The sequence below is a fragment of the Narcine bancroftii genome, chromosome 12, assembly GCF_036971445.1.
Source record: "Narcine bancroftii isolate sNarBan1 chromosome 12, sNarBan1.hap1, whole genome shotgun sequence".
In the NCBI taxonomy this organism is placed as follows: Eukaryota; Metazoa; Chordata; class Chondrichthyes; order Torpediniformes; family Narcinidae; genus Narcine; species Narcine bancroftii.
Genome location: NC_091480.1, coordinates 74,674,532 through 74,697,729, shown reverse-complemented (window position 1 = coordinate 74,697,729; position 23,198 = coordinate 74,674,532). Strand labels below are relative to the sequence as shown.

Sequence of the window (23,198 nt, the reverse complement as noted above, 5' to 3'; positions counted from 1 at the left end):
AAATTCAGAACTCAAACTACAAAAAAAAAGGCTGCAACTGGAGTTACTTTGCTGGAAGAATCAGGGCCTATCTTGAAGACTCAGCCTCCGATCCTAGTTCCTCTCCAGCCCTGACCGACAAAGGCTTCACAGGTGAGAATTCAGGCTCCAGCATCACCCTTCTCAGGAAGCTGGGAAAGATGGTGCTGGAGCCTGGGAAAAAAACTACAGAGATGGCAGCAGAGACAACGCCATGCGTGGAAATTCGTACATGCGCGCCACAGAAGCAACTGAATCGGAACCTATGGATCAGACTCTGACAACGGTAGCGGGTCAGACAAGGGCTAAATAAAAAGCCCGTTTACAGTTTTAACCCTTAGCAACATCAGTGGAGGAAGATGATGATCCTGGAGGAGAAGAAAGTTTTTTTTACAACTGTCACAAGGAAACAGAAGGAGATCAATATATTCAAGATAAAATGGGTGCATATTATGTTACCCCAAAACCTCTTGACCCATAGGTTTTTGATAACATCCTTGAAAAAATTGACTTAGTCAGAAAATGGATGCAAATTTTGCTGAAGTTAAAGATGATTTCCAGAAATGTCATATGGAGGTGGAAGAATGTAAAGATACAGTTAATAAGATAGAAGATTCTTTTACAGTGTGGGAAGTTCAGAAGAAAGATTTATTGCAGAAAGTTGATATGTTGGAAAATCAGAGTAGAAGAAATAATGTGAAAATTGTTGGTTTGCCTGAAGATTTTGAAGGTAATAATCCAGTAAATTTTTTTCAAAATTGGCTGCCTGAAATTTTGGGACCAGAGAATTTTCCAAATGGTTTGGAGCTCGATAGAGCACATAGAGCTCTAAGGAAAATCCATATCTGGGACAACTGCCACGCTCTATATTGATTAAATATTTACGTTACCAAGATAGGGAAATAATTTTAAGAATGACAGCTCAAAAAAGAGAGAACAACAAAGTCCTTTAGTGATTCAGAACAATAGAGTATTTTTTAATGCAGATTTAAGTAATGAAATTGTTAAAAGAAGAAAAGAATTTAATCCAGCAAAATCAGTTTTGTGGAATAAGGGATATAAATTTGCTTTTTGATATCCAGCAGTCCTTAAAGTTTTTTTATGGACAATATCAAGCTCAATTCTTTGCTAATGAGTCTGAAGCCTTGGAATTTGCCAATTCGTTGCCCAATATTAAGAAGAATGGAAGGTAATCTTCTGTATCTCAACAAATTGAAGGGGACCAAGAAAAATTAAAAGAAGGGATTCCATCTGGAGGACAGCCGAATGAAGCTCAAGTTGAAATTGATGATGATAAAGTTAATAGAGACCTTGAGGAAGCTTATCATACTTGATGATTGAAGTTTAATTTTGATATTCCGTCTGGGGGAGGGGGGGATTCTCTTTTTTCCCCCCCACTTTCCTCTTCCAAGGCCTCGTGCCACTAGTGACGAGGGCCTCTTCTCATTAAGGGAGTTAGCTCTGACCTAATCGGCGCTTTTGGGGTATTTTTTCTCCTTTTTTTAATTCTTTTATTTTGGGGTTTCTTAATTTCTGTCTTGGAGATGGGATGTTCTGAAAATTGATTGTGGGGCTGGGATGACCTGGGATGGAGAGGAGAGTTTAATATTTTCTAAAATTAAAACATGGCAACACAAGGTTTGAACTACGTAATGTTAAATGTGAATGGGCTCAATAATACAATTAAAAGGAAGAGTGTTTTCGCTCATATTAAAAAGTTGAAAGTAGATATTGCTTTTTTTTTTAAAACAGGAAACTCATTTGACAGAGAATGAACATCAAAAGTTGAAAAGGGAATTGGTTGGTCAGGTTATAGCTTCGTCTTTTAATTCTAAAGTGCAAGGAGTAGCCATTTTAATTAATAAAAATTTGCCATTTAAATTGCAATCAACAATTGTTGATCCTTTTGGTAGATTTTGGTAAATTTATTCAGAATATTGGATTGTTATGAATATTTACACTCCTAATGTGGATGATGAAAAATTTATTCAAGATGCCTTTTTTTAATTTGGTAAAAGTAGATGGAAATAATAATTGTGGAGATTTTAATTGTTTAGATCCAATTTTAGATAAATATACAAAATCTTTAGTTAAGACAAAAATGGCTAAAAGATTACTGATATTAATGGAAGAGTTAAATTTCATGGATATTTGGAGAAAATTGAATCCTAGAGGGAGAGCTTATTCATTTTATTCTTATCAGTTTGATTCTTATTCTAGAATTGATTTTTTTCTAATTTCTGCTCATTTACAAGGAAGGATTGAATATGCACAATATAAACCTAGAATTGTACCAGATCATTCACCATTATTGATGTCATGTTTAAATACTGATAGAATTGAAACAGTTTATAGATGGAGATTTAATTCATCATTACTAAGAAATGCAGAGTTTTGTGATTTTATAAGAAATCAAATACAGATACATTTAGATACAAATGTCAATTCAGTTCATCATAAAAAAATTTTATGGGATGTATTAAAGGCTTATTTGAGATGTCAAATAACAAGTTATTCGACTAAGATTAAGATAAATTATTTTAAGGAAGTAGATAAATTAGAGAAAAATTATGATTTTGGAAAATGATTTACAAAAAACCATCTGGGGAAAAAAGGTTAGATTGATAAATTTATAAAATGCATTATAATTCAATTCAGACATAGGACTGTGAAATTAATTGATAGAACTAAACAAAAATATTATGAGTTGGGGGAATGAGCACATAAGGTTTTGGGTTGGCAATTGAAAATGGAGCAAGCATCAAGTGTTATTAATGCTGTTAAAAATAAATAAGAAAATTACTTATAAATTCCAGGATATGAATGATTCTTTAAGAGAGTATTATACCAAATTATATTCATCTCAATCAATGAATAATGAAGAAGAAATTAATGATTTTTTACAGAAGCTTCAATTATCATCTTTGAATTGCCAAGCACGGAATGATTTAGATTCCTCATTTACGTTGAAAGTAGTTGAAGAAAAATGGGAAATCTCCTGAAGAAGAGATATGGAATAAGAGAAATTTTATTAAAAATTTAAAGATTTATTGATGCCTTTTTTAATGGAAGTATTAAAACAAGCAACTGTAACTTGTTCTCTACCCGATTCTTTTTCGAATGCTGTGATAACAGTAAAGATAAAGATTTATTAAAACCTGAATCTTAAAGACCTATATCATTAATAAATGTTTATTATAAAATTGTTGCTAAAGTTTTGGCTAAGAGTAAATAAATATTTACCTGAGTTGGTTCATTTAGATCAGTCTGGATCTATTAAGAAAAGATATTCTGCTGATAATGTAGCTAAATTAATCAGTTTAATACATGGTTCTCAGAAACAAGTGGATCTGGCATTAGTTTTATCATTAGATGCAGAAAAGGCTTTGATAGATTAGAATAGAATTATTTATTTAAGGTTTTACAAAAATTTCAATTTGGATCAAAATTTATTAATTGGATTAAAGATTGATATAGGAACCCTATGGCTAAAGTAGTTACTAATGGACAACTTTCTCCTTTTCCATTAACATTATCGGCTAGGCAAGGTTGTCCTTTATCTCCTGCATTGTTTGTTTTAGCAACTGAACCATTGGCACAATCAATAAGACAAGATGTTGGTATTAAAGTGAATAAAGAGAAATATAAAATTAGTTTGTTTGCGAATGCTCTATTGATTTATATAACAAATCCTGATAATTCTTTAGTTTCTTTATATAAAAAATTACAAGATTATACAGAAATACCTGCTTATAAAATTAATTGGGATAAAAGTGAAGTTATGCCATTAGTAGAAGGAGATTATGATTGTTGTTAATGTGGAGCTCAATGTAGGTGGACAAATAATCCGATTAAATATTTAGGTATTAGAACAGATAGAAATTTAGTAATTCGATTCGGTTAAATTATGTTCCATTATTTAATAAAATTAAAGATAATTTAAATAGATGGAATGATTTACCTATTACTTCAATAGGAAGAGGGAATTGTATCAAAATGAATATTTTTACGAGGATTCAATATTTTTTTCCAATCTATCCCTTGTTTAGTACCCCAAAAATTTTTTAAAAGATCTTAATTTAATTGTGAGAAAATTTTCATGGAAGGGGAAAATGAATAGGGTATCTTTGGAGAAATTAACTTGGAAATTTGAATTAGGTGGTTTACAACTTTCTAATTTTCAGAATTATTATAAAGCTGCACAATTGATATTTGATATGAACAAATGTTTGATATGAACAAATCTTCTATTTGGGCCAAAAAAGTTAGATAAAATTGATGAGAAGTTTATGACTGAATTTATTTATAAGTGGAATTCAAAATTGTTAACTGGTATAGATCCTCCAAATTTGAAACATTTAATTGAAATATGAAATAAAATTGATTATCAGATAGTTGGGAAAGGAAAGATCTCAGTGAAAATGCCTTTATATCAGAATAAACTTTTCCCCTTTACTGTTAATAATCAGTTTTTGAAAATATGGAATCAAATGGTTCAACTTTAAAAAGTTGAAGATTGCTTTAAAGCAGGGAAGTTTTTAATCTTTTAATCGAATGAAGAAGTTTCAAGTTCTTGATACTTTTTTTATTATCATTAAAAAAAATTTGTTGGAGAAATTACCTAGACAATCTGCTTTAGAATTATTACTTACTAAGGAAGATTCAAATAAATATCTCTCTGTGACGTACAAGTTATTTCAAAATAAAATGCCTAAATTGAATGTTCATGAATCAAGAATGAAATGGGAACTTTATTTGAATAGAAAGATAGATGGAAGTGTTTGGAGAAATCTTTGTAAAGATAGTATGACTATGGTTATAAATGTAAGATATAGATTGGTGCAATTTTTTTTTTACATCAATTGTATTTAACTCCTCAAAATAGCACTAGATAAATTAACAGAATTGTACAAACAAGGAGGCTTATAACTACCAAACTTTAAGAATTATTAGAAAATTGTTTTTCGGGAAATAAATTATTATCTTTTGAACAAATGAAGGACAAATATAATATAACTCACGATACAAGGTTTGCATACCACCAACTGAAAACCTACTTGAAGGACAAATTGGGAAACAGTCTGAGGTTACCAGAAGGAAGCAATTTTGAATATGTGATTACAGACACAATGATAATTTAAAAATTTATAACAAACATGTACATCAAACTACAAGAAAAGGAGAATGAGGAAACAAACTGTAAACCAAAACAAAACTGGGAACAAGATCTAAACATAAAGATAAAGAATGAAACATGGGAAAAGCTATGCTCCGGAACTATGAGAAATACAATAAACACGAGGTTACACATGATACAATATAATTGGTTACACAGGCTATACATCACACCCCAAAAGTTAAATAAATGGGACCCAACAGTATCAGACAGATGTAAAAAGGAAACGGGAACACCAATACATGCAATTTGGACATGTGAGAAAGTAGAAAAATTTTGGGAAGATCTAAACCAGGTATTAAATAAAATCACAAAAAGCAATATACCAAAAAACCCAGAGATCTTTCTTCTAAGTAATATAAGAAATAAAGAATTTGGACTCAATTTGGATGGAGTACAGAAAAGATTTATTATGATAGCCCTAGCTGTAGCAAAAAAATGTATTATGTCAACCTGGAAATTAGAAGACAACTTGAGAATACAACAATGGTACATTAGAAAAAATAACATATAATTTAAGAAATAACATCACAATATTCGAACAAATATGGGAACCATACATGAAATACAATAGAGAAATCCTACCATGAACCTCCACCACCTAAAATGACAGAAGGAAAAGACAACTAAATGAACTGACTCAGTATATAAAAGTAAAAGATAAAAATTTCTTGTTTATTTTATTAAGTGACAACATTGTTTAACGGATTTAATGTATCTTATAGATTGAACTTTGAATAAATGGGAAGGGGGAGAGGGAGGGAGGGAAGGGAGGGGGAAAAGGGGGAGAAAATGACACTATATATTCAAGAGAAAAATGTCTGCATGTATTTTGGTCAATATGGTTTATTGTGTGAAAAATAAACAAATTTAAAAAAAATTAAAGAAATTTGAATTAAATTCTTCAGATTTATGTTTTAGGTGTGGACAAGAAATACGTATTTTTTTCATTCGACTTGCACTTGCTCTAAGGTTAAGAACTTTTGGTCACCAGTTAAATTGTTTTTGGACCGAGTATTAAAAGTAAGTTTACCATTTAATCCAATGTTATTTTTATTAGGGGATATTAAGCCGATTGCTTTAGGGTTGAGAATGACTATGTACCAAATTGAATTTTTACGTTTGGTTTTAGATGTTTCTAAAAAAAATGTTTGGCTATAACATGGAAATCTGATTTAGTTTTAGGAATGCAAAGATGGCATCCTGAAATCAAATCTTGTATTCCTTTAGAAAAGATAACATACAACTTGTGGGATAAATATCATTTCTTTGTAAAAGTATGGAGCCCGTATTTTAAAAACTCTTGGTATTAAAATTTGATCTCTCAATCTACTCTGGAGGATGTCTCACTTTCCACAGCTAAAAAGTTGATTATGATTGTTTTTAGTGATGATCTCCTTCTTTCCATTGGTGGAAAATTTTCATGGGGAGGAGGGAGCGTGTTATTGGGGTGGATGAGGGAGGTTGGGGGGTTCATTTAATTATATAATGTTTATATCAAAATATTATAACCAATGTCGTATGATTTAAAATTGGAAATAAAATATTTTTTAAAAGTTGGCTCATTGCTTCTCATTTATTTTGCAGCAAGATTAGTATTTTTGGATGAAATGTTCATTAAAGACAAAAGTCCCTGTGTTAGACAAGATCCAAATCAATACTCAATTTGTCAATATTAGAGATGCTGAGGGTAAAAAAAAAAAAATTAGGCTGATCTAGGTGTTGAAAGCAATGTTCCATCTAATTTTTTTAGTCAGTGTGTGCAAAAATCTAATGTGCCTTTTTTTTCCCCCTGTGACAAAAGTCTGTGTGCACTGAATGCTTGTGCAAATGTAAACTTGAAATTGTTTCAAGATCATTTTGACTCATGGCTAATAAAACTGTATTGGCATATTTTAATATAATACAATCATGATTGCATTCTTCGAAGTAACGTATTTAGTTAAGATTTTATTCTATACTTTGAACTCCTTTTGCGTTCACATTAATTTCCTTTGTGCATTGATTACAAAATGTGTGTGCACATGCGCACAGCTTAGAGGGAACAATGGTTAGAAGGTAAATTAAGAGATTTGCTGTTGATATTTGCATTGAGAAAACCTTTCAACTATGCAGTGCTCAGTGTGCATTCCATCATAGGTAACATCTGAGAACCCATTGCTTACTTTTCGTGTTCTCAACCAATCCAAACTTATGTGCACTATGTCAACCATTAATGTAATTTATTTTGCACTGACATCAAATACACCCATATCCATTTGGATATCTCGACTTCCTACTTTAAGATTCACCTTTCTGTAATTCAGATTAGTATTGTGATCTCTCATGTTTGTGACAATGCTTAAAATAAATGCAGATAAATTATTAAACTATCATATCAGCTTAAGTGCTTTCCATACAGAGCTTTCCAATCTGAACAGACATTCATTGATACCATAAGACATCAACACTTTTCACAAATCCAAATTAATTTAAACATAAATCAAGACAGACATGTGCATAACTTGAGCTAAATAATCTAGTTCACCAGGTAAGCCACAACCTTGAATTATCCATAGGCAGTACACTTTCAGCTATAATAAATTTAATTTACAGATACGCCATGGTGCAGGCCTTTCTAGCCCATGAGTCGATGCCGTCCATTGACTAATCAACCTCTCAACCCTTTACGTCTTCAGGTTTCCTCCCACATAATAAAGACATAATGGGTTAGGAGGTTGGTTAGTTATTATGGACTGCTCAGGCTCATGGAAATCTTCAGAGGAAACCCATGTGGTCAAGGAGAGATTGTGCCAACTCTATCGAGATAGTGCTAGATTTGAGCCCAGTTTGCTGTTGCACAATAACAAGCCATCTTGAATTTGGAAAAGATTTGATGCAATTGCTTCAAAGTCACTCTCTTACTAATACGGTAAAACTCCGATTATCCAAAAATCAGATTCTCCAAAATCCTTATTCATTAAAAAAAAATTTAAAACTTCAGTTATCCAAAACAAATCAGAAATAGTCATTTATCAGAAGTATTTTTCAGAGCTGAACTGACCTCACAGGTTGAAAAAAAATTCACTCAACATGAAATTAGAACAATGATTGTCCTTGCTTCAATCCTCTCTCTTTCCATTTATTCTTTACCTGCCTCCATTGACTTTTCTCTCCAACTCTCCCTCTCAAAGTGCATGCAAAGTTCCTTATCCTGGTGTCACCAAGGAGACTGGCCTCCTGGGCAGGATCGGGGACTTCAGACTCCCAGGCAGGAGCAGGGACCTCGGCGGGGAGGCGTCAGTGATTGGTGGCGGCCAGCATTTTTTTGGTGAGGATTAAACATTATTTTAATGCTTAAAAAAGCCTTCCCTTGTTGTTTAAACACTATTACAAGTGATTTGTTGTTGCTACTGAGCTGTTTTTAAAAAAAAAAACGATCAGCTATCCAAAAAAAAACATTTATGTGACATAGGCCCAGTCCCGACCATTTTGTATAATCAGAGTTGTACTAGAATTACTTTTCAGGTGTATCCTTCTAACTTGGTAAGCTTTCAACTTGCATTGAAAATATTCAACTGAAGGCAAACAAAATAAATAACCAACCTTCGTGCTGTTGACTGAAGGAGAAAAGGTTGGCCAGGACACCAAGTAAAACTGAATCAATGAACTTTGCATTCAAAAGGCAGCCTCTACAACAATTCGCCACTAACTACACAAATCTTAAATGAGATTTTTAAGAATCTTGCCAACTCTCAAGCCCTGAGACTTCAGAAGTATCAATCTTAAAATGGATCACTATCACTGGAAAAAAAATTGCACAAGTTAAATTTTCACTGTTACACTCTTTCCAGTTGCTTGGAAAACTAGTACAGCATTTAATTCAAGCTATACTGCTGTCTTAATGCGGACATAATTTAATCCTTTGAAGTCCAAACGATGGAAAAATGACTGACAGGATCTACTCTCAATTAATCAATGGGCCATTGGTCTAAACTTTTTTTTAAAAGATGAGACCTATAATTCAGATTAAATTTCAAATGATTTTAAATTCTGAATGCATGCTTTAGGCTGGCAATCCAGCATCAAAAGACATTTTAAGTTCACAAGGGACTGGTATGACCAAGCAATATGTGCCTTCCATGCTGTTTGGGACAAAGACTTTTTTTTCTTTATTTGCCCCTGTGCTCGACAGTTTTAAATTTGTAATCAAAGACCTGCTAGGTTTCTCCAGGACTTTTGTGTATTGCACTAGATCCGAGCATTTGCAGATTTTCTTGTTTTCCTCAACCTGTAGTAGTATCAGAACATATCAATTTCCCTTAAGAGAAGCCATTCCAGTTATAGACAGGATTAGCGGGGAGTTGAATAATGTTTTTTTTCATTCAAAGTGGTCGTTGTTGTCATTGCCTAAAAGTACATGAAGATGCAAGTGTTTATTTTATTTTAAAAATTTCTGATGAATTACATGTTGCGTCATAATCTGAGATGAAGATCTCAAATTTTTAAGCAGCCTCTTAAATTTTAAGAATAAATTGGGTAGATGCATGGATGGGAGGGCTAATGGAATGGGAGCAGGTATTGACCTGCTATTGACTAGCGGAATAATGGTCAGCACAGGCTTGAGCACTTCATCAAAGTATGAACAAAATGGTTGGGGGAGGAGCAGGGTCCCAAAGGCAGGAGGTAATAGGTGGATGAGGGAGGGAGGGAGGGAAGGATGGATGGATGGCTCTGTTAATTGAGAGGGAAGGGAGTAGAGAACTGTAGGAAAGATTACAAAAGGGAAGGGAAGGAGAACAGTGAGTAGGAGAGCAGAAACTGAAGAAGTCAATGTTAATGCCATCTGATTGGAGAGCACCAGACAGAAAATCAAATGTTGTTCCTCCAATTTACGGGTGGTCTTGCTGGGAAGGTAAATGAAGCCATGGACTGACAGAGTATGGGAGTGGGGCACAGAATTGAAGTGGTTGGACAATGGGAAGATCCTTGTCACTGATGCAGTCAGAGGAAAAGGTGCTCAGCTAACCGATCTCCCAGTCTGCATCATCTCTCTGATAACTCCCGTGGATACACGTGAAGTGCTGCTTCGCTTGAAAGGATTATTTGGGGCCCTGAATGGTGGTGAGGGAGGCGATGTGGCACTTCCTGCAGTCAGAGGGGAAGATGCCATTGGTGGGTGGAGATGAGTGGACAAGGGAATCATGGAGGGAGAGGTCCCTACAGAAGGCAGAGAGGGGAAGATGTGTCTAGTGATGGGATACTGTTGTAGGTGTCAGAAATTAGAGGAGGTGTGGCATGTGGAGGCTAGTGGGGTGGTAGGTAAAGACAAGGGAAATCCTGTGTTTGTTACATCTGGGGGCAGAGGGGGCCATGGTAGATGAGCAGGAAATGGAGGAGATACGGGTATAGACAGAGATGATGGTGGTGAAAGGGAAGCCACATTTGTGGAGGAAGGCAAACATTCAAATGATCTGGATTGGAAGACCTCATCTTGGGAATAGATGCAGCAGAGATGGAGAAATTGGGAGAAGGGAACAGAATCCTCGCAGGGGACTGGTAGTCGAGGTAGTTGTGGGAGTTGGTGGGTTTGTAAAATATGTCTGTGGAAAGGTTGTCTCTCGAGATGGAGCTAGAAATCAAGAAAAGGGAGAGTGTTGCTGGAGATGGACCAGATGAATTTGAGATCAGGGTGGAAGTTGGCAGCGAATTGAATGATAAGCTCATCACAGATGCATGAAGCAGCCCCAATATAGCCATTGATTATAGCAGAGGAAGAGTTGAGGGGCCTTGCCTGTGTGAGCATGGATTGCTCTACAAAGAGGCAAGCTTAGCTGGGACCCATGCAGGTACCCATGGCTACTCCATTGATTTGAAGACAGTGGGATGAGTCAAAAGAGAAGTTATTATGTGAGAACAAGTTCTGCCAGGCAGTGGAGAGTGACTGGTTGGGTCTCTTGTCAAGAAAGAAACAAAGGGCTTTGAGATCATCTGTAAGAGGGATGGAGGTACAAAGGGATTGGACGTCTTTTGTGAAATGAGACGGTCAAGTTCAGGGAATTGGAAGTCACTGAAGAGATGGAGGGCATGTGAAGCATTGCGGATATAGGTAGGGAGGGGTTGGACCAGGGGAGAAAAGGTGGGTGATACTAGTTCGGTCGAGCAAGCAGAAACAATGGGTCTACTGGATAATTGGATTTATGGATCTCAGGTAAGAGGTAGAACCGGGCACGGTGGGGTTGGGAAACAAGGAGATTGGAGGCCATGGGAGGGAGGTGACCAGAGGTTGAGGATGGTGATGGAGACAGTGGCTTAATCTGCCGTAGAGGCATCCAGTGGAAGAGTTAAGTAGGAGTTATCAGAAAGCTGTTGTCTAGACTTCTCCAGTTTCTGTTAACCTACTCTCTATTCTCCCTCCCTTCCCCTTTGTCTTTTGTCCTCCAGCTATCCACCTCTTTCCTCTCCCTTCACCGAAGAAACCCCCTCCTCCTGTTGGCAGGTGTGCTCTCCCTGCCTTATCCACATTACCTTTTGGACCATGCTCCTCCCCTTTCCCCATCTATTTTGTTCGGGCACCTACTGAAATTTTATCATTCCTTGATTAAGGCCTCAGCTCAAAATGTTGATTATGTATCTTTATCTCTGCTACATAGAGAACATTGTTTGACCAGCTGAGTTTCTCCAAAATTGTGTTTTTACTTCAACTATTGTGTCTTTCATTTTTTTACTACTTTTAAACATAGTTTCCACATATCAGGGTACCATAATGTTTGGGACATCTGGCTCCACAGGAGTCTGTGATACTCAGGTACATTTAACTGCTTCATTGATGCTTGGGTATGTATGGCTGCCACAGGTACTGGTGCACTTATCGACAATGATGTAACTGCTGATGTAACTGCAGTAGGAAAATGAATTCTGAGGTACATAGAAACATCTTATTTGCTGAAGTTCAAGCAAATGTCTCCAAACTCATTGGTCAGTGCTTCATCCTACAGCAAGACAATCATCCCAAACATACTGCTAAAGCAACAAATGAATTTTTCAAAGCTAAAAATTGGATAATTGTTGAATATCCAAGTCAATCACCAAATCCAAATGTAATTGAACATGCCTTCCATATGCTGAAGAGTAAACCTAAGGGGACAAGCAGAGCTGAAGATGGCTGCAGTGGAAGCCTGGCACAGAACACCAGAGAAGATACTCAGCATCTGGTGAAGTCCATGAATCACAGATGTCAAGCAATTATTGAATGCAAGGGATATGCAACAAATTACTAAATATGACTAATATTATGTACATACAATTGCTATGTCTCAAATATTATGGTGCCCTAAATGAGGGGACCATTATAAAAAGTGTCGCATATCTTCATGGTCAAACTTAAATGTACACAAATACCCTTTAATAAAATCTGGAATGTACACTTTAATCACGTGAAACGTTTGATTGCAAACGTAAAACTGTGGAGCACAGGGCAAAATAAAGGGAAAAAGTGTCTTTGTCCCAAATATAATGGATGGTACTACACTGTACATATGCTAGGTCAGCCATTCACAACCTTTTTTTGGCTATTCCCCCCCCCCCCACCCCACAGTACTCTGCTTAAAGTTTATGGGCTCAGTTCCCTGTGAAGTAGTCAAGCTTTGATTTCTTCCATACTTGTCTCCTACCAACTGCATAAAAAAAAACACCAAAAAAAATTGTTATGCAAGGTGAAAAGAAAACAAGGCTTTTATTTAAATATGCCGTGGCCCCCAGGGTTGGTCTTCGGCCCTACAGAGAATGGTTGTGTTAGGTAACTACCCAGTACGTGAGAAACAAATTTTGTTGAGTCTGTTTTTAACTTGTTCGGGTAGCAAAGAAACTTTCCTTAACCAAAATTAATTAGATTAAAACAGTGATATTTGATTCAGATGGAAACCTTTTTCCAACAAATTCAAGTTTATCACCATATTTTCCAAGGTACAGTGGGATTTGATTCGCAGACAGTGCAGCTGGTCAACCCCATGCATGATACAGCAGTAATTGAATTAAAATGACACCTTCAACAATACATTTTCTAAAAGTAAACTTAGTCACATAACCTAGGCTGACAATTAAGACTGAGTTGACTGGAGATTCAACTCAGCCTTACTTAGAGGCAAAGGTATTAACAATGAACCAAGGCAAGCAAATTGATTTACAATTCGATCTTGGTCTTCATAAAGAGTTAATTAATTTTATTATATTTTCCAAATAATTTCCCAATGATTCATTCATTGATTCATGATTCATTCTCAAATGTTGCAATAAACAAGGGAGCATTCTAACATTAAACTGGGTCTGAATTACGGTATCCAGAAAATGTATGTGTTTTCTGCCTTTCTCTCAAGCAATCTCATGCAGTCTTTCAGCCCTTTCTCCACTGGCATCCCGGTTAATTGGCCGTGCAGTGTCCCAGGATAGGAGGCTGTTTGTACATTTTCCACTGGGCCACCTTTAACCGGGACACTGACTGCTTTTCCACTGAATACAACTTATCCCTGGGGGTCGGAGAGTCTACCTTCGAATGGAATGGATGGAAGTTGCCCTTTTTCCACTGCTTTAATCAGCATGCCAGTGTCAGCTGATGCCGGGGATACAAGCAGAGGTAGAGGCCATCAATCCCCAGCCTGATTTGACGTCATTTGATGGCGGCATGCTGATTTTTTTCCCTTTTCCACTGGACCCTTAACCCATCAATTCCTGGGACACTGTGCCAGTGGAAAAAGGACTTTTATCTCCTTACAAATTACAAGTTAGACACACCCACTAAATGGAACTAGTTTTTTTTGGCAACACTAACCTCAACTGCTGTCCTTTCACCAGTGCAAAATATCTATAAAATCACCTTCATGGATATTTATGAAGCAAGAATTTAAACAGGAACAAGATGAAGCAGTCCTTTGATTAGTCTCTCTGGAATTTGGCCAATCTGTTGGCAACTGTTGTTTCAAAGCAATTTCAAACTTAACCCAAACCACATCATGATCAACAGTGTTACGAATCGTGCGTATCAAGCAGCAATAGACAATGAACCAGACAGTGTTTAATTTTAAAAACATTAACTGTATTTCTAACTCAAACTATAGTCTTACCTTTTAAACTATCTTTAAGACTAAATCTGTGTCTCCCACGCCTCTGTGTCTCTCCGTCTTTCTGTGTCTCTTATACATAAACCATTACAGTCCAGGCCAAAATCTAGAAAGTTACTTCAAAGTTCAGTCTTTTAAATTGAGTGTTGAAGCCTAGGCCTTTAAAATTTGATGCCCAGAATTAATGATGAACTAATGGGAAAACGGGAGTTGTGGCTGCTACAGGACTCACAAATTCTCCTTGTGTTGCCTTTGAACTGTGGTCATAACACTCCTGGTCCTTTTGTAGGCGTAACTCAAACTGGGTGGCCACCACAAAGCTTCCAAGACCCTGGCACAGGTCTCTCTAAGTGATCTTCACTGTTGGTCACAAATAAAAATGAAGCACTTTGCTTCCCAAAAGACCTTCCTGGTACAGGTCAATCCACCAAAATGGCCCAGTCATTCACAGAGCATGCTTTGCCCTGAATTCCACAGAAATGGCTGGTCACAAGAGCGGCTTCAAAAAGCTGTTTTCTCATCAGATTGGTTCTCCCTTGCAAAATCGCGTCTTTGCAAAAGTATAGAATCTGGAACAGACTGTGACAAGCCTTTCCTCAGATCTTCCAATGTATTGAATTATTGCTGGCCTGTGACTTGTTTTGTGATGGTGCTTATTTGAAATATTAAATATTAACTGTGACCATTCAGTTCCTCATGTCTATACTATCCCTTACAATGATAATCCTATTTTACTAAAACAAGAGCTTGTAATAACAGCAATGAAACAAATTACAGTACTTGCTTCTGAACTTTTTCTGATCTTGCCAACTATTTTGTTCATGCAGGGTTAATATGCTGCTTAACAGCATTTCAGTTGGGCAAGTGAAGTGCCAGTTGATGAAGTAAACAAAGACGATGTGGTCAAACAATAATCATGGCTTTTATTCGCAGAAACTCATGGTACAATAATGAAAGACAATAGGTGCATACACAGTTATATCCAAGGGGAGAGTCCTTAACAGTAGAGATAATGCACAGCCAATGTTAGTACAGCAAGGCTCACCAGAGAGGGGGAGACAGGCAGCTTGGCAGACATTCACCTCAGTCTACCCCCCCACCCCACCCCCGGCAGAAGGGTTAAAATCAAAAGGACAGCTGCCAGGAAATACTGAAGCAAGCGATACATGGATACCAAGTTTGGCCTTCAGATATTCTAACAGTCAAAATACGCCAGTATCTAACAAGCAATCGAAATATAATCAGATGTTTTATGAATATGTCAGGCTGTCAGGTTGTTTACAAATTCTGATGCTTCGTCTCAAAACAGATGGCTCCTTTGCAACCTTGGGAACTGGTACAGGTCCTTGGTCTGTAGTGCGGGAAGGACTGGCTTCTGGACCCACTTTAGAATCACCAGTGTAAGGCAGTGGAGCCTCAGCATGGCCATCTGAAAGCTTACTGGGGTCACATGCTGGGGAGGGGTGAGTCCAACCTCTCAGGCTCACTCTGAGTAGGGGTGCGAGGAAGGGGCGAACCACGCGAGGCCATATCTCTTAGGGGTACAGTGTCAGTACTCCCGTCTGGGAATTTAACATGAGCATAGTTGGGGTTAGTATGCAGTAGCTGAACTGGTTGGACTAGGGGGTCTGTTTTACGCGCTCAAGCGTGGCTCTTCAGCAGCACGGTTCCAGGCTCAGATAAACAGGCTGACCAGTCCATCACAGTTCCTGATTTCCTAGGAAAGGCAAACATACGTTCATGAGGTGTTTGATTTGTTGCAGTACACAATAAAGACCGAATAGAATGTAGTGCCTCAGGCAGCACCTGCTGCCACCAGGTAACCATGTGTTTTTAAAGCAAGATTAACAGCTTTCCAGACTGTAGCATTAGCCCTTTCAACCTGTCCAGTGCCCTGCGGGTTGTAGCTCGTGGTACGGCTGGTGGCAATCCCCTTTTGTAGCAGGGTTCGCTGCAGTTCAGCGGTCATGAATGCAGAGCCTCTATCGGTATGAATGTAATTGGGAAAACCAAAAATGCTGAAAATTCTGTCAAGTGCCTTAATGACAAACGCTGACAAGACATCAGGGCAGGGTATTGCAAAGGAAAATCTGGAATATTCATCAATTACAGTAAGGAAATATGCATTTTTGTTGTTGGAAGGTAACGGCCCTTTAAAATCTAAGCTAATCCTCTCAAAAGGTTGGGTTGCCTTGATGAGACTGGCCTCTGGAGCTTTGAAGTATTGCAGTTTGCATTCTGCGCAAACAGGACAGCTTTTAGTCAGTTTCCTGACTTCTTCCAGAGAGTAAGGAAGGTTGTTAGCCCTTATGTAGTGGAAGAATCTCGTGACTCCTGGGTGGCACAGTCTGCTATGGATCTCTTTTAGCCCCTCCAGCTGAGCACCAGTAGCAGATCGTGACAATGCGTTAGAGGGATCATTTAACCTGCCCGGTCTGTACTGGATCTCATAATTATAAGGTGAGTGTTCTATTCGCCAGCGTGCCATCTTATCGTTCTTGATTTTACTTTTGTGTTTAGTACTGAACATGTAGGCTACATATTTCTGATCAGTAACAAGAGTAAATTTTCTGCCAGCTAGAAAGTGTCTGCAGCAGCGAACAGCTTCACTAATAGCCTGGGCTTCTTTTTCAATGGCAGGATTTTAAGTTCAGGTCCGCGTAACATGCGGGTCTGCCCTTTTGATTAAGGGTTCCTGCCAAGGCACAATCTGAGGCATCAGTTTCCTCTTGGAAAGGGACATCGTCATCAATGGACGAGAGTGCAGCTTTGGCAATATCAGCTTTAATTCTCTCAAAAGCCTTCAAGGTCATTGGAGAGAGAGGAAAAGATTTAGTGTCAAACAGAGGGCGTGCATTCGTGGCGTAGTCCCGAACCCATTTGCAGTAGTAGGAAAAGAATCCCATACACCTTTTAAGGGCTTTTCCTGAGTTTGGGGGTGGTAACTTCTTAAGGGGGGCCATTCTTTCCGTGTCGGGGTGGATTTCACCCTTGCGGACAATGTAGCCCAGAATGGGTAGCTCTGTCGCGTTGAACAGACATTTGCCCTCGTTAAATGTAAGGTTAAGTTCTTTAGCTGTTGCTAAAAATTTCTTTAAGTTGTTGTTGTGCTCACCCTGTGTTTTCCCACAGATAGTGACATTATCCAGATAGGAAAACGTAACCTGTAACTTATACGTCCTAACAATCTTATCCACTTCCCTCTGAAACATTGACACACCATTAGTGACTCCAAAAGGTACCCTTGTAAACTGGTATACCCCCACCCCCCATCAGCTTCAAAGGCTGTATAGGGTCGTTCCTTTTTTTTTAAAATGGGGATTGGTGGTAAGCTGCTTTGAGGTCGATAGTGGAGTACACTTTGAATTGCGCTATCTGATTAATCATTTCATTGATGCGTGGCAAGGGGTAGGCATCCAGGTTAGTGTAACAGTTGATTGTCTGGCTGTAGTCAATAGCCAGTTGTTTCTTAGTGTGATTTTTTCACAACTCCCACCTGGGCTCACCACATACTCTTACTGGGTTCAATTACTCCCTCTTTTAGCATTCTCTGGGTCTCAGCTTTGATAAACTCACGATCCTCTTTGCTGTAAGAACGGCTCTCAGTGGCAATCGGCCGACACTCGGGGATGAATCACTGAAAAGTGAGGGAGCTTTGATCTTTAATGTGGACAGACCACAGTAACTAGCGTGGGGGATGGTAAGTGTGGGTAGTGGCCCACCGAAATTTAACACAACACTGTTCATCTGAGATTGAATATCTCACCCCAGTACCACAGGGGCACAGAGTTCCAGCATAATAAAGAGCCACACATCAGCCAGGCAATGTCCCTGCAAATTTAAAGTAACTTTACACTTGTCCCGTACAGTTTTTGTAAGTTCACTACAAGCCATTGATATCTTTCAGTTCGCTGGATATCTCCACAAATTTAAGGCTCTGGCAACTCTCTCGTGGATGTAACTGTCAGCATTCCCCGAGTCTATTAGACAATCTAGAGTCTCACCATTCACCTCCCCCTTCATAGTCGACCGTTCCAGTCCGTAACATCCCCCAAGCTTTAGAGTCAATTGAACTATCACAGGGGATCCCACCTCGCCGTCACTTGAAGTCGATTCAGCCTGCTCGACTGAAGATTCCCCCTTTTCACAGTTGTCTTCCATTTCTGCAGCTCCAGGACGTATTTTCTTGGTGCTTCTCCTTCTTATCAGTGGGAGTACTTTTCGCCTTACACGCTTTAGCAAAGTGGCCGAGTTTCCCACAATAGCTGCAGGTAGCAAATCCCTAGGATTGCTTAAGGTAGTATGTGAGTGGGAAGGTAAAGTTGAGAATCACTGCTCGAGACCCAATTGTTACTGAAATATTTTGCTTGAGAAAAATTGTCATTGGCCCATTTCCTTTGGAGTTATGAAACCGTGCACATAATAAGTCAATGAGGTACAATTCAAATGGTGGCTTTCAAACTTTTTCTTTTTCCATCCGCCTATCACCTCAAGCGATCCCTTACTAATCACAGAGTACATATGGCATAGGGAATACATAAAGTGGTGTGTGAGTGGAAAGAAAAAGGTTGAGAACCACTGGATTAAACATTTCAAATCTACATGTATTACAGTATTTGTTTTTAAAAATGGGTAAACAACATTTGTTTGGATAGTGAAGAGGAATTTATTGCCACTGTATACATAGATATTTGAAAGCTTCAACATTTTTTGGCCAAACAGCTTATTTCTTGGTAGTGGGTTTCGATCTTTTTTATAATAATATAAATATAATATAATCTGTTTTATTAAAATGTGGGGTACCTTGGATGAAGTGACATGATTTAAGTGTAATGTATCTTTTTGAATTTTAACATATGTACTCTATTTTTGGATTTGAAATTTCAATGTTAAAATATTGAAAGAAAGAAAGCTTCAACATAGTAAACATTAAAATACTGGTGGTTGCTTTGAAGGCTAAACTATTTCTTTTAGAATACAAAGAATTGAATTTTTTTTAACTTTAAAACTACTCCGTACATATCTCAAATAAGTTACAAGTTTTTAAACACTGGCATCAAGCTCTCCGTCACATCCATTCATATCCATAGCACAGTTATACATGATGGTATAAAGAATTAAAGCTTCCCACATGAAAACAATATACCCTATGGGTCAGAGATTGTTAATTCTGAAATACAAGGATTTACCACAATTCAAATCAAGACCTTCACCAAGTTAGCTATTAGTTACATCCAGGATCCAATTTTAATAAATTCTATGTTCCTATTGTACAAGATCTTGCTTGGATGTGGTATGCTCAGAAAGGACAGTCAGCAGTGGTGCCCAGGGTTGAATATTCAGTGTTCATTGCTGAACCATCATTGTTCACTTAAAAGTTGATTAGAAATCTTATTTTAGGTGAAACAAATGAATATTAACACTTAAATATTAGAAAAGTTTAATCAATACATGTTTAAAAATTATGGCATTCAAAAAAATCCTTTAAAAACCATATGACAGGAAGAAAAAATATACTAGCCTGTAACATTGCTTATATTTTATACAAATCACAAAATGCAAAGTGCAAAACAACACCAAGCCTTAAGACAAAGCTTAAAATATTTGTCAAGTATAATCACGGGGGAAAACTATCAACTCATTAGATGTGCATTATTCATTCTATGAGGAAATAGACTTCCAGCTAGCTCTGTGGCATTACTCTACATACCATAATAAATATGCTAAAGCAAACCTATTCCCAAGTACAAACTTTCCCTGGTTGACACAGGGCGTTGTACAGCACTTTGACATTCACCATAAAGTGGTAGCAAATAAACACGATTTTTTTTTTTAAAGACAGGAACACAAGCAACAAAACTAATATTAAAATCTTCTCAAATCTGCACTCTGTCCACCAGCCTTAAAAGGCACATCTCTTCACTGGTATGCCATGAGTAAAAATGTACATACCCCCATTTGGCAGCGTTAGAATACCTACAGAACTCCAAGAATGACTTCATCAGGTAAATTTACTATCACTTTTACAAAGAAAGAACATGGAATAAATACTATCCGTTCCAAATGCCACCATGAGCTCACAGAGCATACACCATTACAGCACAGTACAGGCCCTTTGGCCCACAATGTTGTGTTGATATATACAAACAAAAAAAACTGAACACTTCCTACCTCATAACCCTACATTTTTCTTTCATCCATGTGCCTGTCTAAAGTCTCTCAAATGGCCCTATTGTTCTAGCCTCCACCACCATCCATGGCAATGCATCCCAGGCCCCGATAACTCTATATATAAAAAAAACATTCCTGATGTCTCCCCTAAACCTTCCTCCCTTTCACTGTACAGATGTCCTCTGGTGTTTACCCTTCCCACCCTGGGGAAAAAGATGCTGTCTACTTACCTTATCTATATCTTGAGAACAAAGATGTCATTTGCAGGGAAATAATAGTGTTAACAAATCCATAATTTAAATTTCAAAATGAAAATAACACTCCAAAAACAGAAAATGTAATCAAATGCAGAGTTTTCCTCATATAACATAATTATGGATAGAATTCAAAAGTGGCACTTAAACACTTTAGTTCACTGCATTTATCACCTGAAAAGTTATAGTTAAACCAGAAATTAAATTCAATAATCTAAATAAAGTCTGGAAGTTTCCTACACATGAGCATAAACAAATCTGACGTTCAGTTAAGTTACAAAGTGTATACAGTCAAAATGGCCATTTCGTCAAAATATCAACCTGATAGTTTACCGATTGGCCCAGATCGAATGAATCCAATTCTTCTCCTTGGTGTTCCCCATGCCCATACATGCCTCATTCACACACAGAGAACCCATCACCTTGGTCCTTTGCAACCCAGAGTACAGTTGCATGATCTAGACAGCAATAGGATTTCAGACTGCACTGCAAATAGAAACTGCCCTCAAAATATCTCTGGCAATCTTCGGACAAAGTTCAGCTATACAAGGTGTAATAGATTTCAAAAGATTTTTAAATACCTGACTCATTTAAAAGCAATTAAAATTGAATAAAATTATATCACAAAACATAGAAGATAGGAGCAGGTCATTCAGCCCTTCGAGCCTGCTCTGCCATTCAATGAGATCATGGCTGATCTTAAAGTTCAGTACCCCGGCCCCGCCTTCTCGCCGTAACCCCTAATTTCCTTATACTGAAGAAATATCTAATTCCCTCTAAAATATATTCAATGAACCTGCCTCTACTGCTCTCTGTGGCAATGCATTCCACAGATTCACCACCCTCTGGGTAAAGAAATTCCTCCTCATCTCGGTTCTAATTGGTTTGCCTATTATCCTCGAACCATGATCCCAGACTCTGGACTCCCCCATCATTGGAAACAACACTTCCACATCCATTCCGTCCAGTCCTGCCAGAATTTTATATGTCTCTATGAGATCCCCTCTCAATCTTCTGAACTCCAGCGAGTACAATCCCAATTTGCACAATCTTTCCTCATAAGTCATTCCTGCCATTCCAGGTATCAGCCTGGTGAATCGCCTTTGCACTCCCTCCATTGCAAGAACATCCTTCCTCAGATAAGGCGACCAAAACTGCACACAATACTCCAGGTGGGGTCTCACCAAGGCTCTGTACAGCTGCAGTAAGGTATCCTTATTCCTATACTCAAACCCTCTTGATATGAAGGCCAATCTACCATTTGCCTTTTTAACCGCTTGCTGTACCTGCATGCTCGCCTTCAGTGACTGGTGCATAAGAACCCCTAGGTCTCTCTACACTTCCCCATCTCCCAATCTATTGCCATTCAAATAGTAATCTGCCCTCCGGTTTGTATTACCAAAGTGGATAACCTCACATTTATCCACATTGTAGTGCATTTGCCATGTATCTGTCCAGTCCCCCAATTTATCCAAATCACACTGGAGCTTCCTGACCGCCTCTTCAGTGCACACAACCCCTCCTAGCTTAGTGTCGTCTGCAAATTTGGAGATATTACATCCAATCCCCTCATCTAGATCTAGATAAATTGAAAAAAAAATTATTCTTCTTGCCTTTTATTGCTTTGCCTGACCATCTCCAGGAAACAAAAAAAAGGTTTTGGGCAAGATATAACCTGTTGTAGAATCCTGGAGGCATTCCACCAATGTACAGCATGCACTGACGTCCAGGATTTACTTTCAATTCAACAACAGATCATCAACAATTCCTGAACCATTGGTAGATGCCCAAGCAAACAAAATCCCACTCGGGTAAACAGTCACCTGGGATACCTCAACTTTTTAAAGTCTTCTACAAGGTAAGGGGAAGTGAGGCGGTTGGTGCTCTTCATTTTACATTTACAATCTGTTCCATAATCCATCCTGAAATACTTGGAACACTTCCCATCTTCCTTTTTTGTAATAATCTGTGTTTTAGCACCCACTCAAAATAAAAAAGTGCATTCTGTCCAAAGAATTCTCATATCAATGATTTTCATCACGTTCTTTTTCTAGTCAAGCATGCTAAGATCCAATGGAATATAAAATTGCTGTGGTTATGAAAGAATCAGGCCGCTACATGGTACATCTTTAAGAATGTCAAGAATCTAGTAAAATATTCACAATGTGAGATTAAAGGAACTGATAAAAACAACAAAGGACTAAAACACGTGTTGAAATTGGCAAAATAAATGGAACAATTTCCACAATTTATGAATTTCTCATTGACGTACATTCTGAAGTTGAAAGAATGTTAGGCATTAGGACAGAGAGCTTCCTCTGGTAACAATTTAAGCAATAATACGATCAATTTTATCAGAAGAATATGGAGTGGAAATGAAAATAATTCCATTACAGTCCTGACAAATCAGCTTATATTTTTCTGAACAGACATTAAAAATGTGTTCCTTCTTCAAATATTCTTCTCCAAAACACAAAGATCTGC

General features: G+C 37.7%; 1 protein-coding gene across 1 annotated transcript in view; it reads right to left on the bottom strand.

Annotated features, from left to right (window-relative positions):
• LOC138747551 (WAS/WASL-interacting protein family member 2-like) overlaps positions 1-23,198 on the bottom strand; it is a 76,888-nt gene that overhangs the window by 27,145 nt on the left and 26,545 nt on the right.